At 47.2% G+C, this 19,783-nt stretch overlaps 1 long non-coding RNA gene across 1 annotated transcript in view; it reads right to left on the bottom strand.

Annotated features, from left to right (window-relative positions):
• Positions 1-19,255, bottom strand: part of LOC124027391 — a 22,869-nt gene extending 3,614 nt beyond the window's left edge. Inside the window, exons 1-2 of the long non-coding RNA XR_006837406.1 lie at positions 19,095-19,255; positions 12,283-12,457 (exon numbers count right to left, since the gene is read on the bottom strand). This is a non-coding gene — a long non-coding RNA (uncharacterized LOC124027391). The remainder of the gene's footprint in view (positions 1-12,282; positions 12,458-19,094) is intronic.
• Positions 19,256-19,783: the final 528 nt, after the last annotated feature.

Genomic DNA, 19,783 nt, shown 5'->3' on the forward strand with positions numbered 1-19,783 from the left:
AAGGGAAGAGTATAAATGGATAGCTGGGGAGGTGACTCCTACAAGGGAAGAGGATAAATGGATAGCTGGGGAGGTGACTCCTACAAGGGAAGAGGATAAATGGATAGCTGGGGAGGTGACTCCTACAAGGGAAGAGTATAAATGGATAGCTGGGGAGGTGACTCCTACAAGGGAAGAGGATAAATGGATAGCTGGGGAGGTGACTCCTACAAGGGAAGAGTATAAAATGGATAGCTGGGGAGGTGACTCCTACAAGGGAAGAGTATAAATGGATAGCTGGGGAGGTGATTCCTACAAGGGAAGAGTATAAATGGATAGCTGGGGAGGTGACTCCTACAAGGGAAGAGGATAAAATGGATAGCTGGGGAGGTGACTCCTACAAGGGAAGAGTATAAATGGATAGCTGGGGAGGTGGCTCCTACAAGGGAAGAGGATAAAATGTGTTGTGTAACTTTCTAAACGGGGGCACTCAGCTGACAGCATCCTGGGTAATAAACACATTTCTCTGGAGCTTGTGGTCTCAGTTCCTTATTGCAAAGAGGTTACAGTAGTCTTCCACTGTTTAACACAGAGTTACATCATCCCGCTTCCCTGCACAGCCTTGATGCTCTCAACTCTCTGTGATAAACTTTCTCTAACTGTGTGTGTGTGTGTGTGTGTGTGTGTGTGTGTGTGTGTGTGTGTGTGTGTGTGTGTGTGTGTGTGTGTGTGTGTGTGTGTGTGTGTGTGTGTGTGTGTGTGTGTGTGTGTGTGTGTGTGTGTGTGTGTGTGCGTGCGTGTGTGCATGTATGTGTGCGTGTGTGTGTGTGCGTGCGTGCGTGTGTGTTTGCGTGTGTGTGTGTGTGTGTGTGTGTGTGTGTGTGTGTGTGTGTGTGTGTGTGTGTGTGTGTGCGTGCGTGTGTGTGTGTTTGCGTGTGTGTGTGTGTGTGTGTGTGTACGCGCGCACACAGTGGTGTAAAAAGTATCCAATTTGTCATACTGTAGTAAAAGTAAAGATTCCTTAAAACCTCTTACCTCCACCCGACACGCAGGCGTCCCATCTAGAAATTTGGAAATGCAAATGCTCTATGCTAAATGCTAATAGCACTCGTTAAAACTCAAACGTTCATTAAAACACACATGCAGGGTACTGAATTAAAGCTACACTCGTTGTGAATCCAGCCAACAAGTCAGATTTTTAAAATACTTTTCGGCGAAAGCATGAGAAGCTATTATCTGATAGCATGCAACACCCCTAAAGACCTGCAGGGGACGTAAACACAAAATTAGCATAGTCTGCGCTACACAAAATGCAGAAATAAAATATAAAACATTCATTACCTTTGACAATCTTCTTTGTTGGCACTCCTAGATGTCCCATAAACATCACTATTGGGTCTTTTTTTCGATTAAATCGGTCCATATATAGCCTAGATATCGATCTATGAAGACTGTGTGATCAAGGAAAAAAATAACGTTTTATAACGCAACCTCATTTTTTTAAAATTAAAAAAGTCGACGATAAACTTTCACAAAACACTTCCAAATACTTTTGTAATGCAACTTTAGGTATTAGTAAACGTTAATAATCGATCAATTGATCACGGGGCGGTGTGTATTCTATAGCTCTACGTCTTGAAATAATGTCCGGATAAATCTCAACCAAAACATCCTGTCGGAGACCGGAAGAAATGGGCTGTCTCTTGTTCGTTTGACCAAGAAACAAATCCTAGGCAAATGACAAGACTGTTGACATCGTGTGGAAGCTGTAGGTATTGCAACCTCGGCTGCAGGTAACGTGGTTTCTATTCAACAATACATTCAAGTGGCGCATTGATGTATTTTCCAGTTTTCAGTGATCAGATTCTCCTGCGCTTTTCGATGAAACGCACGTTCTGTTATAGTCACAGCCGTGATTTAACCAGTTTTGGAAACGTCTGAGTGTTTTCTATCCACACATACTAATAATATGCATATACTATATTCCTGGCATGAGTAGCAGGGCGCTGAATTGTTGCGCGATTTTTAACAGAGTGTTCGAAAAAGTAGGGGGTAGGATCAACAGGTTAATAGAAAATGAAAGTGAAAGTCACCTAATAAAATATAACTTGAGTAAAAGTCTAAAAGTATTTTCTTCTAAATATACTTACGTATCAAAAATAGATATAATTGCTAAAATATAGTTTCAAAAGTAAGTATAAAAAAAGTAAAATTATATAAAGCAAACCAGACGGCATCATTTTCTTGTGTTTTTAATTTACAAATAGCCAGAGGCTCCAACACCCAGACATCATTTACAAACCAAGCATGTGTTTAGTGAGTCCTCCAGATCAGAGGCTGTAGGGACGACCAGGGATGTTCTGTTGAAGTGTGTGGTTTGAACCATTTTCCTGTCCTGCTAAACATTCAAAATGTAACGAGTACTTTTAGGTGTCAGGGAAAATGTATGTAGTAAAAAGTACATTATTTTCTTTAGGATTGTAAGGACGTTGTCAAAAATATGAATACATGAGGCCTCAGACTGTGTTCCTCTCCTCCTCTCCTCTCTGTCTGTTAACAAACAGACTGTTCCTCTCCTCCTCTCCTCTCTGTCTGTTAACAAACAGACTGTTCCTCTCCTCCTCTCCTCTCTGTCTGTTAACAAACAGACTGTTCCTCTCCTCCTCTCCTCTCTGTCTGTTAACAAACAGACTGTGTTCCTCTCCTCCTCTCCTCTCTGTCTGTTAACAAACAGACTGTTCCTCTTCTCCTCTCCTCTCTGTCTGTTAACAAACAGATTGTTCCTCTCCTCCTCTCCTCTCTGTCTGTTAACAAACAGACTGTTCCTCTCCTCTTCTCCTCTCTGTCTGTTAACAAACAGACTGTTCCTCTCCTCCTCTCCTCTCTGTCTGTTAACAAACAGACTGTTCCTCTCCTCCTCTCCTCTCTGTCTGTTAACAAACAGACTGTTCCTCTCCTCCTCTCCTCTCTGTCTGTTAACAAACAGACTGTTCCTCTCCTCCTCTCCTCTCTGTCTGTTAACAAACAGACTGTGTTCCTCTCCTCCTCTCCTCTCTGTCTGTTAACAAACAGACTGTTCCTCTCCTCCTCTCCTCTCTGTCTGTTAACAAACAGACTGTTCCTCTCCTCCTCTCCTCTCTGTCTGTTAACAAACAGATTGTTCCTCTCCTCTCTCCTCTCTGTCTGTTAACAAACAGACTGTGTTCCTCTCCTCCTCTCCTCTCTGTCTGTTAACAAACAGACTGTTCCTCCTCTGTCTAACAAACAGACCTCTCCTCTCTGTCTGTTAACAAACAGACTGTGTTCCTCTCCTCTCTGTCTGTTAACAAACAGATTGTTCCTCTCCTCCTCTCCTCTCGGTCTGTTAACAAACAGACTGTGTTCCTCTCCTCTCTGTCTGTTAACAAACAGACTGTGTTCCTCTCCTCCTCTCCTCTCTGTCTGTTAACAAACAGACTGTTCCTCTCCTCCTCTCCTCTCTGTCTGTTAACAAACAGATTGTTCCTCTCCTCCTCTCCTCTCGGTCTGTTAACAAACAGACTGTGTTCCTCTCCTCCTCTCCTCTCTGTCTGTTAACAAACAGACTGTTCCTCTCCTCCTCTCCTCTCTGTCTGTTAACAAACAGACTGTGTTCCTCTCCTCTCTGTCTGTTAACAAACAGATTGTTCCTCTCCTCCTCTCCTCTCGGTCTGTTAACAAACAGACTGTGTTCCTCTCCTCCTCTCCTCTCTGTCTGTTAACAAACAGACTGTTCCTCTCCTCCTCTCCTCTCTGTCTGTTAACAAACAGACTGTTCCTCTCCTCTTCTCCTCTCGGTCTGTTAACAAACAGACTGTGTTCCTCTCCTCCTCTCCTCTCTGTCTGTTAAGAAACAGACTGTTCCTCTTCTCCTCTCCTCTCTGTCTGTTAACAAACAGACTGTTCCTCTCCTCCTCTCCTCTCTGTCTGTTAACAAACAGACTGTGTTCCTCTCCTCCTCTCCTCTCTGTCTGTTAACAAACAGACTGTTCCTCTCCTCCTCTCCTCTCTGTCTGTTAACAAACAGACTGTTCCTCTCCTCCTCTCCTCTCTGTCTGTTAACAAACAGACTGTTCCTCTCCTCCTCTCCTCTCTGTCTGTTAACAAACAGACTGTGTTCCTCTCCTCCTCTCCTCTCTGTCTGTTAACAAACAGACTGTGTTCCTCTCCTCCTCTCCTCTCTGTCTGTCTGTTAACAAACAGACTGTTCCTCTCCTCCTCTCCTCTCTGTCTGTTAACAAACAGATTGTTCCTCTCCTCCTCTCCTCTCGGTCTGTTAACAAACAGACTATGTTCCTCTCCTCCTCTCCTCTCTGTCTGTTAACAAACAGACTGTTCCTCTCCTCCTCTCCTCTCTGTCTGTTAAGAAACAGACTGTTCCTCTCCTCCTCTCCTCTCTGTCTGTTAACAAACAGACTGTTCCTCTCCTCCTCTCCTCTCTGTCTGTTAACAAACAGACTGTTCCTCTCCTCCTCTCCTCTCTGTCTGTTAACAAACAGACTGTTCCTCTCCTCCTCTCCTCTCTGTCTGTTAACAAACAGACTGTTCCTCCTCCTCCTCTCCTCTCTGTCTGTTAACAAACAGACTGTGTTCCTCTCCTCTGTCTAACAAACAGACTCCTCCTCTCTGTCTGTTAACAAACAGACTGTTCCTCTCCTCCTCTCCTCTCTGTCTGTTAACAAACAGACTGTTCCTCTCCTCCTCTCCTCTCTGTCTGTTAACAAACAGACTGTGTTCCTCTCCTCCTCTCCTCTCTGTCTGTTAACAAACAGACTGTTCCTCTCCTCCTCTCCTCTCTGTCTGTTAACAAACAGACTGTTCCTCTCCTCCTCTCCTCTCTGTCTGTTAACAAACAGACTGTTCCTCTCCTCCTCTCCTCTCTGTCTGTTAACAAACAGACTGTGTTCCTCTCCTCCTCTCCTCTCTGTCTGTTAACAAACAGACTGTGTTCCTCTCCTCTCTGTCTGTTAACAAAGAGACTGTTCCTCTCCTCCTCTCCTCTCTGTCTGTTAACAAACAGACTGTTCCTCTCCTCCGCTCCTCTCTGTCTGTTAACAAACAGACTGTGTTCCTCTCCTCTCTGTCTGTTAACAAACAGACTGTTCCTCTCCTCCTCTCCTCTCTGTCTGTTAACAAACAGACTGTTCATCTCCTCGCTGTCTGTTACATTTACATTACATTTAAGTCATTTAGCAGACGCTCTTATCCAGAGCGACTTACAAACAGACTGTTCCTCTCCTCCTCTCCTCTCTGTCTGTTAACAAACAGACTGTGTTCCTCTCCTCCTCTCCTCTCTGTCTGTTAACAAACAGACTGTTCCTCTCCTCCTCTCCTCTCTGTCTTTTAACAAACAGACTGTGTTCCTCTCCTCTCTGTCTGTTAACAAACAGACTGTTCCTCTCCTCTCTGTCTGTTAACAAACAGACTGTTCCTCTCCTCTCTGTCTGTTAACAAACAGACTGTGTTCCTCTCCTCCTCTCCTCTCTGTCTGTTAACAAACAGACTGTGTTCCTCTCCTCTCTGTCTGTTAACAAACAGACTGTTCCTCTCCTCCTCTCCTCTCGGTCTGTTAACAAACAGACTGTGTTCCTCCTCTCCTCTCTGTCTGTTAACAAACAGACTGTTCCTCTCCTCCTCTCCTCTCTGTCTGTTAACAAACAGACTGTTCCTCTCCTCTCTGTCTGTTAACAAACAGACTGTTCCTCTCCTCTCTGTCTGTTAACAAACAGACTGTTCCTCTCCTCTCTGTCTGTTAACAAACAGACTGTTCCTCTCCTCTCTGTCTGTTAACAAACAGACTGTTCCTCTCCTCCTCTCCTCTCTGTCTCTTAACAAACAGACTGTGTTCCTCTCATCTTTGTCTGTTAACAAACAGACTGTGTTCCTCTCCTCTCTGTCTGTTAACAAACAGACTGTTCGTCTCCTCCTCTCCTCTCTGTCTGTTAACAAACAGACTGTTAACAAACAGACTGTTCCTCTCTGTCTGTTAACAAACAGACTGTTCCTCCTCTCTGTCTGTTAACAAACAGACTGTTCCTCTCCTCTCTGTCTGTTAACAAACAGACTGTTCTCTGTCTGTTAACAAACAGACTGTTCCTCTCCTCCTCTCCTCTCGGTCTGTTAACAAACAGACTGTGTTCCTCCTCTCCTCTCTGTCTGTTAACAAACAGACTGTTCCTCTCCTCCTCTCCTCTCTGTCTGTTAACAAACAGACTGTTCCTCTCCTCTCTGTCTGTTAACAAACAGACTGTTCCTCTCCTCTCTGTCTGTTAATAAACAGACTGTTCCTCTCCTCTCTGTCTGTTAACAAACAGACTGTTCCTCTCCTCTCTGTCTGTTAACAAACAGACTGTTCCTCTCCTCCTCTCCTCTCTGTCTCTTAACAAACAGACTGTGTTCCTCTCATCTTTGTCTGTTAACAAACAGACTGTGTTCCTCTCCTCTCTGTCTGTTAACAAACAGACTGTGTTCCTCTCCTCTCTGTCTGTTAACAAACAGACTGTTCCTCTCCTCTCTGTCTGTTAACAAACAGACTGTTCGTCTCCTCCTCTCCTCTCTGTCTGTTAACAAACAGACTGTTCCTCTCCTCTCTGTCTGTTAACAAACAGACTGTTCCTCTCCTCTCTGTCTGTTAACAAACAGACTGTTCCTCTCCTCTCTGTCTGTTAACAAACAGACTGTTCCTCTCCTCTCTGTCTGTTAACAAACAGACTGTTCCTCTCCTCTCTGTCTGTTAACAAACAGACTGTGTTCCTCTCCTCTGTCTGTTAACAAACAGACTGTTCCTCTCCTCCTCTCCTCTCGGTCTGTTAATAAACAGACTGTGTTCCTCCTCTCCTCTCTGTCTGTTAACAAACAGACTGTTCCTCTCCTCCTCTCCTCTCTGTCTGTTAACAAACAGACTGTTCATCTCCTTGCTGTCTGTTAACAAACAGACTGTTCCTCTCCTCTCTGTCTGTTAACAAACAGACTGTTCCTCTCCTCTCTGTCTGTTAACAAACAGACTGTTCCTCCTCCTCTCCTCTCTGTCTGTTAACAAACAGACTGTTCATCTCCTCGCTGTCTGTTAACAAACAGACTGTTCCTCTCCTCTCTGTCTGTTAACAAACAGACTGTGTTCCTCTCCTCTTTGTCTGTTAACAAACAGACTGTTCCTCTCCTCTCTGTCTGTTAACAAACAGACTGTTCCTCAACTCCTCTCCTCTCTGTCTGTTAACAAACAGACTGTTCTCTCTCCTCCTCTCCTCTCTGTCTGTTAACAAACAGACTGTTCATCTCCTCGCTGTCTGTTAACAAACAGACTGTTCCTCTCCTCTCTGTCTGTTAACAAACAGACTGTTCCTCTCCTCTCTGTCTGTTAACAAACAGACTGTTCCTCTCCTCCTCTCCTCTCTGTCTGTTAACAAACAGACTGTTCATCTCCTCGCTGTCTGTTAACAAACAGACTGTTCCTCTCCTCTCTGTCTGTTAACAAACAGACTGTTCCTCTCCTCTCTGTCTGTTAACAAACAGACTGTTCCTCTCCTCTCTGTCTGTTAACAAACAGACTGTGTTCCTCTCCTCCACTCCTCTCTGTCTGTTAACAAACAGACTGTTCCTCAACTCCTCTCCCTCTCTGTCTGTTAACAAACAGACTGTGTTCCTCTCCTCTCTGTCTGTTAACAAACAGACGGTTCCTCTCCTCCCTGTCTGTTAACAAACAGACTGTTCCTCACCTCCTCTCCTCTCTGTCTGGGTTTGTAAATATGTGTGTGTGTGTGTGTGTGTGTGTGTGTGTGTGTGTGTGTGTGTGTGTGTGTGTGTGTGTGTGTGTGTGTGTGTGTGTGTGTGTGTGTGTGTGTGTGTGTGTGTGCATGGTTCTGTCTGTACACTTAGGGTTCAGGGTAGTTAACTGTGTCGTGCTACAGGACTGACTCATCTCATTCCATCTCTCCCCGTAGCAAAGAGTCTGCGTCCCAAATGCCTCCTCTACTCCCTATAAGGTGCCATTTGGTACAACAGGCTGTGAGTGAAGCTGGGGTCACAATCCTGCCCTGGTACATTCAGTACATCTGGTTGATCAGAGTCCCACTCAAAGCTACCATCTCTTCCATTGACATCTACAGTACATCTCAAAGCTACCATCTCTTTCAGTGATATCTACAGTACATCTCAAAGCTACCATCTCTTCAGTGATATCTACAGTACATCTCAAAGCTACCATCTCTTCCATTGGCATATACAGTACATCTCAAAGCTACCATCTCTTCCAGTGATATCTACAGTACATCTCAAAGCTACCATCTCTTCCATTGGCATATACAGTACATCTCAAAGCTACCATCTCTTCCATTGACATATACAGTACATCTCAAAGCTACCATCTCTTCCAGTGACATCTATAGTACATCTCAAAGCTACCATCTCTTCCAGTGATATCTACAGTACATCTCAAAGCTACCATCTCTCCCATTGTTGTTTGTAGAAAGTCAGACCGAAATGCAGCGTGTAGGTTACTCATGACTTTTAATGAAGCTAATACGGTACATGAAATAACGGAAGAAGAAAACAACAAACGAGTGAAACTAATACAGCCTATCTGGTGACTAACACAGAGACAGGTACAATCACCCACGAAATACAATGCGCACACAGGCTGCCTAAATACGGTTCCCAATCCGAGACAACGAGAATCAGCTGACTCCAATTAGGAATCGCTTCAGGCAGCCAAGCCTAACTAGACACACCCCTACTAATACACACTCCCAATTAATACAAACCCCAATACGAAATACAACATATAAACCCATGTCACACCCTGGCCTACCCAAACATATAACAAAAACACAAGATACAATGACCAAGGCGTGACAGAACCCCCCTAAGGTGCGGACTCCGGGACGCACCTCAAGAGCATAGGGAGGGTCCGGATGGGCGTCTGTCCATGGTGGCGGTTCTGGCTCGGGACGTGGACCCCACTCCATAAATGTCCTAGTTCCTCCCCTACGCGTCCTAGGATAATCCACCTTCTCCGCCGACCATGGCCTAATAGTCCTCACCCTGATCCCCACATAACTGAGGGGCAGCTCGGGACCGAGGGGCAGCTCGGGACCGAGGGGCAGCTCGGGACAGAGGGGCAGCTCGGGACAGAGGGGCAGCTCGGGACAGAGGGGCAGCTCGGGACAGAGAGGCAGCTCGGGACAGAGGGGCAACTCGGGATAGAGGGGCAACTCGGGATAGAGGGGCAACTCAGGATAGCGGGGCAGCCCGGGACAGAGGAGCAGCCCGAGACAGAGGGGCAGCCCGGGACAGAGGGGCAGCCCGGGACCGAAGCAGCCCGGTACTGAGGGGAAGCCCGGTACTGAGGGGAAGCCCGGTACTGAGGGGAAGCCCGGTACTGAGGGGAAGCTCGGTACTGAGGGGAAGCTCGGTACTGAAAGGAAGCCCGGTACTGAGAGGAAGCTCGGTACTGAGAGGAAGCTCGGTACTGAAAGGGAGCCCAGTACAGAGAGGGAGCCTAGTACTGAGAGGAAGCTCAGTACTGAGAGGAAGCTCAGGCAGGTAGTAGGCTTCGGTAAATCCTGGCTGGCTGGTGGACCTGGATGATTAAGGTTGTCTGGCCGATCTAGAAGATCTTGGTAGACTGGCACTTCTGGCGGATCCTGGCAGACTGGCACTTCTGGCGGATCCTGGCAGACTGGTGACGCTGGGCCGACTGGCGGCGCTGGGCAGACAGGAGACTCCGGCAGCGCAGGAGAGGAGAAAGGCTCTGGCTGAGCTGAACAGGCGGGAGACTCCAACAGTGCAGGAGAGGAGAAAAGCTCTAGCTGCGCTGAACAGGCGAGGCGCACTGGACGCGCTGGGCCGACTGGGAGCACTGGCGGCGCTGGGCAGACAGGAGACTCCGGCAGTGCAGGAGAGGAGAAAGGCTCTGGCTGCGCTAAACAGGCGGGAGACTCCGATAGCGCAGGAGAAGAGAACAGCTCTGGTTGCGCTAAACAAGCGGGAGACTCCGGCAGCGCAGGAGGGGAGAAAAGCACTGGCTGCGCTGAACAGGCGAGGCGCACTGGAGGCCTGGTGCGTGGTGCTGGAACTGGAGGTACTGGCGCGAGGACACGCATAGGAAGCCTGGTGCGGGGAGCTGCTACCGGAGGACTGGTGTGTAGAGGTGGCTCTGGATAGACCGGACCGTGCAGGCGCACTGGAGCTCTAGAGCACCGAGCCTGCCCAAGCTTACCTGGCTCGATGCCCACTCTAGCCCGGCCAATAGGAAGGGCTGGTATGAGTCGCAGCTGGCTCTGCACCCGCACTGGAAACACCATGCGCTCCATAGCATAACACGGTGCCTGCCCGGTCTCTCTAGCCCAACGGTGAGCACAGGGAGTATGCACAGGTTTCCTACCTGGCATAACTATTCTCTCTTTTAGCCCCTCCCAATACATTTTTTGGGGTGACTTTCCGGTTTCCAACTGCGTCGCAGTGCTGCCTCCTCATACTCGCGCCTCTCCGCTTTAGCTACTTCTATTTCCTCCTTGGGACGGCGATATTCTCCCGGCTGCGCCCAGGGTCCTTTTCCGTCTAATATCATCTCCCAAGACCAGAAGTCCTCATATTGCTGCTCCTCACAATTAACAGGGAGAGTAGGCTCAGGTTGACTCCTGACTCTGCCACTCTCTGCGCTTTCCCCCGTTACCTACGGTTTTCGCTCTGTATAGCCGTGCTCTCCTTTTCGATTCCATCCGTGTATAGCCCTCTTCGCATTGCTGTAGGGAATCCCAGGCGGGCTCCTGCACTCGCTCTGGGTCGGCCGCCCACCTGTCGATTTCTTCCCACGTCGTATAATCCATGCTTCTGTTGTCCATAACGTCCTCCTTTAGATCCTGCCAGTTCACACGCTGCTCGGTCTGTGAATCGTGGTGGGTGATTCTGTAACGATCTTCGTCTGTTGTTTGTAGAAAGTCAGACCGAAATGCAGCGTGTAGGTTACTCATGACTTTTAATGAAGCTAATACGGTACATGAAATAACGGAAGAAGAAAACAACAAACGAATGAAACTAATACAGCCTATCTGGTGACTAACACAGAGACAGGTACAATCACCCACGAAATACAATGCGCACTCAGGCTGCCTAAATACGGTTCCCAATCCGAGACAACGAGAATCAGCTGACTCCAATTAGGAATCGCTTCAGGCAGCCAAGCCTAACTAGACACACCCCTACTAATACACACTCCCAATTAATACAAACCCCAATACGAAATACAACATATAAACCCATGTCACACCCTGGCCTACCCAAACATATAACAAAAACACAAGATACAATGACCAAGGCGTGACAAAAGCTACCATCTCTTCCAGTGATATCTACAGTACATCTCAAAGCTACCATCTCTTCCAGTGACATATACAGTACATCTCAAAGCTACCATCTCTTCCAGTGACATATACAGTACATCTCAAAGCTACCATCTTTTCCAGTGATATCTACAGTACATCTCAAAGCTACCATCTTTTCCAGTGATATCTACAGTACATCTCAAAGCTACCATCTCTTCCAGTGACATCTACAGTACATCTCAAAGCTACCATCTCTTCCAGTGATATCTACAGCACATCTCAAAGCTACCATCTCTTCCAATAATAATAGTGTGTATAGTATAGTACAGTAATAATAATAGTGTATATAGTATAGTAGTATAGTACAGTAATAATAATAGTGTATATAGTATAGTAGTATAGTACAGTAATAATAATAGTGTATATAGTATAGTAGTATAGTACAGTAATAATAATAGTGTATATAGTATAGTAGTATAGTACAGTAATAATAATAGTGTATATAGGATAGTAGTATAGTACAGTAATAATAATAGTGTATATAGTATAGTACAGTAATAATAATAGTGTATATATTATATTAGTATAGTACAGTAATAATAATAGTGTATATAGTATAGTAGTATAGCACAGTCATATTAATAGTGTATATAGTATAGTACAGTAATAATAATAGTGTATATAGTATAGTAGTATAGTACAGTAATAATAATATAATATAGTAAACTGTGACTGGTATCTCTCCAGTCCAAGACTACCTGTCTATTTCCCCGCTACTTGGCAGGGTTTATCCTGAAGTTCTGTTCTGACGACCCGCTCAAAACCGTTTCAAATCCATTAAGCAATTAGTAATGACGCATTTCACATTCAACTGCTGGACTAAAGCTCCCTAAGAAGTTGAATGAAAACATGACCTAAGAACAGGAGTACAGTGTGTGATGTGTGTCCTGCTCCATCTACTCACCGTGTACCCGGGGGCACAGACGCAGGCTCCGGTGAAGCCCTCACAGTCGGCTCCGTTGGCACACGCACATGCCTCCTTACATCCCTCGCCATAGTAACCTGACGGACAGGTCTCGTTGCAGAACAGACCGGCCCACCCCGCCGCACACGCACACTCCCCCGACAACGGATGGCAGCTGGGAATGGAGAAGAGAGGAGAACAGAAGAGAGAGAGAGGAGGAGGAGAGGAGAGGAGAGGAGAGGAGAGGAGAGGAGAGGAGAGGGAGAGGAGAGAGAGGAGAACAGAAGAGAGGAGAGGAGAGGGAGAGGAGAGAGAGGAGAACAGAAGAGAGGAGAGGAGAGAGGAGAAGAGAGGAGAACAGAAGAGAGGAGAGGAGAGGAGAGAGGAGAAGAGAGGAGAACAGAAGAGAGGAGAGGAGAGAGGAGAAGAGAGAGGAGAAGAGAGGAGAAGAGAGGAGAGAGAGGAGAGGAGAGAGGAGAAGAGAGGAGAACAGAAGAGAGGAGAGGAGAGAGAAGAGAAGAGAGGAGAAGAGAGGAGAACAGAAGAGAGGGAGAGAGAGGAGAGAGGAGAAGAGAGAGAACAGAAGAGAAGAGAGGAGAGGAGAGAGGAGAAGAGAGGAGAACAGAAGAGAGGAGAGGAGAGAGGAGAAGAGAGGAGAACAGAAGAGAGGAGAACAGAAGAGAGGAGAGTGGAGAGAAGAGAGGAGAGGAGAGGAGAACAGAAGAGAGAGGAGAGGAGAGAGGAGAAGAGGAGAGAAGAGAGAGAGAGAGGGAGAAGAGAGGAGAACAGAAGAGAGGAGAGGAGAGGAGAGAGGAGAAGAGAGGAGAACAGAAGAGAGGAGAGGAGAGGAGAGAGGATAAGAGAGGAGAACAGAAGAGAGGAGAGAGGAGAAGAGGAGAGGAGAGGAGAGAGAGGAGGAGAGAGGAGAAGAGAGGAGAACAGAAGAGAGGAGAGGAGAGAGGAGAAGAGAGGAGAACAGAAGAGAGGAGTGGAGAGGAGAGAGGAGAAGAGAGGAGAACAGAAGAGAGAGGAGAGTAGAGAGGAGAACAGAAGAGAGAGAGAGAGAGAGAGAAGAGAGAGAGGAGAGAAGAGAGGAGAGAAGAGAGAGAACAGAGAGAGGGAGAACAGAAGAGAGGAGAACAGGAGAGAGGAGAGGAGGAGAACAGAAGAGAGGAGAAGAGAGGAGAACAGAAGAGGAGGAGAGAGGAGAAGAGAGGAGAACAGAAGAGAGGAGAGAGAGGAGAGAGGAGAAGAGAGGAGAACAGAAGAGAGGAGAGGAGAACAGAAGAGAGGAGAACAGAAGAGAGGAGAGTGGAGAGAGAGAGAGAAGAGGAGAGGAGAACAGAAGAGAGAGAGGAGAGAGGAGAGGAGAAGAGAGGAGAACAGAAGAGAGGAGAGGAGAGGAGAGAGAGAGAGAGAGAGGAGAACAGAAGAGAGGAGAGAGGAGAAGAGAGGAGAGAGAGAGAGGAGAACAGGATAAGAGAGGAGAGAGGAGAGAGAGAGAGAGAGAGGGAGAGAAGAGAGAGGAGAAGGAGAAGAGAGGAGAGGAGAGAGGAGAAGAGAGGAGAGGGAGAAGAGGAGAGGAGAAGAGAGAGAGAGAGAGAGGAGAAGAGAGGAGAGGAGAGAGAGAGGAGAAGAGGGGAGAACAGAAGAGAGGAGAACAGAGAGAGAGAGAGAGGAGAGGAGAAGAGAGGAGAGGAGAGGAGAGAGGAGAGAGAGAGAGGAGAGAAGAGAAGGAGAACAGAGAAGAGAGGAGGAGAAGAGAGGAGAGGAGAGAAGAGAAGAGGAGAACAGAGAGAGGAGAGAGAGGAGAAGAGAGGAGAAGAGAGAGAACAGAGAGAGAGAGGAGAAGAGAGAGAAGAGAGAGAGGAGAACAGAGAAGAGAGAGGAGACAGAGAAGAAGAGAGGAGAAGGAGAGAGGAGAAGAGAGGAGAACAGAGAAGAGAGGAGAACAGAGAGAGGAGAACAGAGAAGAGGAGGAACAGAGAAGAGAGGAGAACAGAGAGAGAGGAGAAGAGGAGAAGAGGAGAACAGAGAGAGAGGAGAACAGAGAAGAGGAGAGAGGAGAGAGAGGAGAACAGAGGAGAAAGAGAGGAGAACAGAGAAGAGAGGAGAACAGAGAAGGAGAAGAGAGAGGAGAACAGAGGAGAGAGAGAGGGAGAAAGAGAGAGAGAAGAGAGAGAGGAGAGGAGAGAGAGGAGAAGAAGAGAGAGAACAGGAGAAGAGAAGAGAACAGATAAGAGAGAGAACAGAGAGAGAGGAGAGAGGAGAAGAGAGGAGAACAGAGAAGAGGAGAGAGAGAAGAGAGAGAGAACAGAGAGAAGAGAGAAGAGAAGAGGAGAAGAGAGGAGAACAGTGAAGAGAGGAGAGAGAGAAGGAGAGAGGAGAAGGAGAACAGAGAAGAGAGGGAGAACAGAGAAGAGGAGGAGAAGAGAAGAGAGGAGAAGAGAGGAGAGGAGAGGAGAAGAGAGGAGAACAGAGAAGAGAGAGGAGAACAGAGAAGAGGAGAGAGGAGAAGAGAGAAGAGAGGAGAACAGAGAAGAGAGGAGAACAGAGAAGAGAGAGAGGAGAAGAGAAGAGGAGAACAGAGAGAGAGAGGAGAAGAGAGAAGAGAGAGAGGAGAACAGAGAAGAGGAGAACAGAGAAGAGAGGAGAACAGAGAAGAGGAGAGAGGAGAACAGAGAAGAGGAGAGAGGAGAAGAGAGGAGAACAGAGAAGAGGAGAGAGGAGAAGAGAGCAGAGGAGAAGAGAGGAGAACAGAGAAGAGAGGAGAACAGAGAAGAGGAGAGAGGAGAGGAGAGAGGAGAAGAGAGGAGAAAGAGAGAGAGAGAAGAGAGGAGAACAGAGAAGAGGAGACAGAGAGAGACAGAGAAGAGAGGAGAACAGAGAAGAGGAGAGAGGAGAACAGAGAAGAGGAGAGAGAGAACAGAAGAGAGGAGAACAGAGGAGAGGAGAGAGGAGAAGAGAGAAGAGAGAAGAGAGGAGAACAGAGAAGAGGAGAGAGGAGAAGAGAGAGAGAGAGAAGAGAGGAGAACAGAGAAAGAGAGGAGAACAGAGAAGAGAGGAGAACAGAGAAGAGAGAGAGAGGAGAAGAGAGGAGAACAGAGAAGAGAGGAGAACAGAGAAGAGAGGAGAAGAGTGACAGAGGAGAAGAGAGGAGAAAGAGAAGAGAGAGAGAGAGAGAGCAGAGGAGAAGAGAGCAGAACAGAGAAGAGAGGAGAACAGAGAAGAGAGGAGAACAGAGAGAGAGGAGAAGAGAGGAGAACAGAGAAGAGGAGAGGAGAAGAGAGAGAAGAGAGGAGAACAGAGAAGAGGAGAGAGAGAAGAGAAGAGAGGAGAGAAGAGGGAGAACAGAGAGAGAGGAGAACAGAGAAGAGGAGAGAGGAGAAGAGAGCAGAGGAGAAGAAGAGGAGAACAGAGAAGAGAGGAGAACAGAGAAGAGAGAGAGGAGAGAGAGAGAACAGAGGAGAACAGAGAGAGGAGAACAGAGAAGAGAGGAGAACAGAGAAGAGAGGAGAACAGAGAAGAGAGGAGAACAGAGAAGAGAGGAGAACAGAGAAGAGAGGAGAACAGAGAAGAGAGGAGAACAGTGAAGAGAGAGAGAGAGAGAAGAGAGGAGAACAGAGAAGAGGAGAGAGGAGAAGAGAGGAGAAGAAGGGAGAACAGAGAAAGAGGAGAACAGAGAGAGGAGAGAGGAGAAAGAGAGGAGAGGGGAGAACAGAGAAGAGAGGAGAACAGAGAGGGAGAGAGGAGGAGAACAGAGAAGAGGAGAGAGGAGAAGAGAGCAGAGGAGAAGAGAGGAGAACAGAGAAGAGAGGAGAGAAGAGAGAGAGTGAAGAGGAGAGAGGAGAAGAGAGGAGAACAGAGAAGAGGAGAGAGAGAGAAGCAGAGGAGAAGAGAGGAGAACAGAGAAGAGAGGAGAACAGAGAAGAGAGGAGAACAGTGAAGAGGAGAGAGGAGAAGAGAGGAGAACAGAGAAGAGGAGAGAGGAGAAGAGAGCAGAGGAGAAGAGAGGAGAACAGATAAGAGAGGAGAACAGAGAAGAGGAGAGAGGAGAAGAGAGGAGAGAGGAGAAGAGAGGAGAACAGTGAATGAGGAGAGAGGAGAAGAGAGGAGAAGAGGGAGAACAGAGAAGAGGGAGAACAGTGAAGAGGAGAGAAGAGGAGAGAGCAGAGGAGAAGAGAAGAGAGGAAAAGAGAGGAGAGGAGAGAGGAGAAGAGATGAGAAGAGAGGAGTGAGGAGAGAGGAGAAGAGAGGAGAACAGAGAAGAAGAGAGGAGAACAGTGAAGAGAAGAGAGCAGAGGAGAAGAGAAGAGAAGAAGAGAGGAGAAAAAAAAGAGAGAGAGAGAGAGGAGAGAAGAGAGGAGAACAGAAGAGGAGAGAGCAGAGGAGAAGAAGAGAGGAAAAGAGAGGAGAGAGGAGAGAGGAGAAGAGATGAGAAGAGAACAGAGAAGAAGAGAGGAGAAAAGAGAGGAGAGAAGAGGAGAGAGGAGAAGAGAGGAGAACAGAGAAGAGGAGAGAGGAGAAGAGAGGAGAACAGAGAAGAAGAGAGGAGAAAAGAGAAGAGGAGAGAGGAGAAGAGAGGAGAACAGAGAAGAAGAGAGGAGAAAAGAGAAGAGGAGAGAGGAGAAGAGAGGAGAACAGAGAAGAAGAGAGGAGAAAAGAGAAGAGGAGAGAGGAGAGGAGAACAGAGAACAGAGGAGGCTTATGATAGATAGTCTCTGTCTGCTCTTAGAAAAAAAGGTGCTATCTAGAACCGACAAGGGTTCTTCAGCTGTCCCCATAGGAGAACCCTTTGAAGAACCCTTATTGGTTCCATGTAGAACCCTTTCTACCTGAATCCAAAAATGGTTCTACCTGTACAGCCAAAGAACAGTAGAACAATGTACAGTAGTGTACAGTAGAATAGAGACCGTACTAGCTGGCTGCTGAATGTGTAGCAGAGCACCTCAACACCACATGGGTCATTCCACTTAGTCACAACAACGTTCAACTCCCATCCCAGTTATGTTCATGAGAACACAGCCATGAAAATGACCTATTGGAGAGCAGATGTTTTACTGGTGTTGGGGCCATCAGACCACTGTTCTTTCAAGGAAACTATTTTGTAAATAGGTTGATTTTAACAGTGCCAACCGCCCTGCTAAACACATAGAGACTCTGTATGTAATGAAACACTGGATAAAAACAAACATTGATCTCAATGTATAATTGGGGCGGCAGGTAGTCTAGTGGTTAGAGTGTTGGACTAGTAACCAGCAGGTAGCCTAGTGGTTAGAGTGTTGGACTAGTAACCAGCAGGTAGTCTAGTGGTTAGAGTGTTGGACTAGTAACCAGCAGGTAGTCTAGTGGTTAGAGTGTTGGACTAGTAACCAGCAGGTAGCCTAGTGGTTAGAGTGTTGGACTGGTAACCAGCAGGTAGCCTAGTGGTTAGAGTGTTGGACTAGTAACCAGCAGGTAGCCTAGTGGTTAGAGTGTTGGACTAGTAACCAGCAGGTAGCCTAGTGGTTAGAGTGTTGGACTAGTAACCAGCAGGTAGTCTAGTGGTTAGAGTGTTGGACTAGTAACCAGCAGGTAGCCTAGTGGTTAGAGTGTTGGACTAGTAACCAGCAGGTAGCCTAGTGGTTAGAGTGTTGGACTAGTAACCAGCAGGTAGTCTAGTGGTTAGAGTGTTGGACTAGTAACCAGCAGGTAGCCTAGTGGTTAGAGTGTTGGACTAGTAACCAGCAGGTAGCCTAGTGGTTAGAGTGTTGGACTAGTAACCAGCAGGTAGTCTAGTGGTTAGAGTGTTGGACTAGTAACCAGCAGGTAGTCTAGTGGTTAGAGTGTTGGACTAGTAACCAGCAGGTAGCCTAGTGGTTAGAGTGTTGGACTGGTAACCAGCAGGTAGCCTAGTGGTTAGAGTGTTGGACTAGTAACCAGCAGGTAGCCTAGTGGTTAGAGCGTTGGACTAGTAACCAGCAGGTAGTCTAGTGGTTAGAGTGTTGGACTAGTAAAAAGCAGGTAGCCTAGTGGTTAGAGTGTTAACTAGTAACCAGCAGGTAGCCTAGTGGTTAGAGTGTTGGACTAGTAACCAGCAGGTAGCCTAGTGGTTAGAGTGTTGGACTAGTAACCAGCAGGTAGTCTAGTGGTTAGAGCAAGTTGGACTAGTAACCAGCGTTTTCATCCTAGTCCTCAGTGGTCTAGTGGTTAGAGCGTAACCAGCAGGTAGTCTAGTGGTTAGAGCGTTGGACTAGTAACCAGCAGGTAGCCTAGTGGTTAGAGCATTGGACTAGTAACCAGCAGGGAGTCTAGTGGTTAGAGTGTTGGACTAGTAACCGAAAAGTTGCAAGCTCGAATCCCGAGCTGACAAGGTAAAAATCTGTCGTTCTGCCCCTGAACAAGGCAGTTAACCCACTGTTCCCCGGTAGGCAGTCATTGTAAATAAGAATTTGTTCTCAAAACTGACTTTCTTAGTTGAAGATAAAACTAAATATAAAATAATCATCATTGATCAGCAGACAGGGACAGTTTTCATCTACCAACTTCCATCCTCCTCCTCATCCTCCTCATCTTCCTCATCCTCTCCTCCTCATCTTCCTCCACATCTTCCTCTTCCTCATTCACCTCCTCTGTTCTCACAGTCATCCTTATGTGAACATCCTCCTCCTCATCCTCCTCATCTGGAGATAGAGACAGAGGGAGACTCATCCAGAGAGGGAGAGAGAGAGAGAGACAGAGAGGGGAGAGTTTGAAGAAATGCTACTTTATTTCAAAACAGCCTAATTCAGAATAGACCGTATTTATCACAGATAAGTCCATACAGACGGTACCTGAGTGTGTTTGAGGCGTTACAGGGACAGTATTTATCACAGATGAGTCCATACTGTCCAGAGGGACAGAACCTGTCCTGACAGCTCGGACCTTTGAACCCCTCGTCACACAGACAGGCCCCGTTGACATGGTAACACCTCGCTCTGTTCTGACAGTCACACTTATGTGAACACTGAGGACCGACGACCCCCGGGAGAGAGAGAGACATCTGGAGATAGAGACAGAGAGGGAGAGAAAGAGAGAGACAGAGAGAGAGAGAGAGAGAGACAGAGAGGGAGAGAGAGAGAGACAGAGAGGGAGAGAGAGAGAGACAGAGAGGGAGAGAGAGAGAGAGGAGAGAGAGACAGAGCGGGAGATAAAGAGAGAGACAGAGAGGGAGAGAGAGAGAGAGAGAGAGACAGAGAGGAGAGAGAGAGAGAGAGACAGGGAGGGAGAGAAAGAGAGAGACAGAGGGAGAGAGAAGAGAGGAGAGAGGGAGGGAGAGAGAGAGGGAGAGAGACAGAGAGAGAGAAGAGAGAGAGACAGAGAGATAAAGAGAGAGACAGAGAGAGAGAGAGACAGAGAGGGAGAGAGACAGAGAGGGAGAGAGAGAGAGACAGAGAGAGAGAGAGAGAGAGACAGAGAGGAGAGAGAGAGAGAGAGAGACAGAGAGGGGAGAGACAGAGAGAGAGAGAGAGAGAGGGAGAGA

This window comes from Oncorhynchus gorbuscha, unplaced genomic scaffold (genome assembly GCF_021184085.1).
Source record: "Oncorhynchus gorbuscha isolate QuinsamMale2020 ecotype Even-year unplaced genomic scaffold, OgorEven_v1.0 Un_scaffold_3171, whole genome shotgun sequence".
Lineage (NCBI taxonomy): Eukaryota > Metazoa > Chordata > Actinopteri > Salmoniformes > Salmonidae > Oncorhynchus > Oncorhynchus gorbuscha.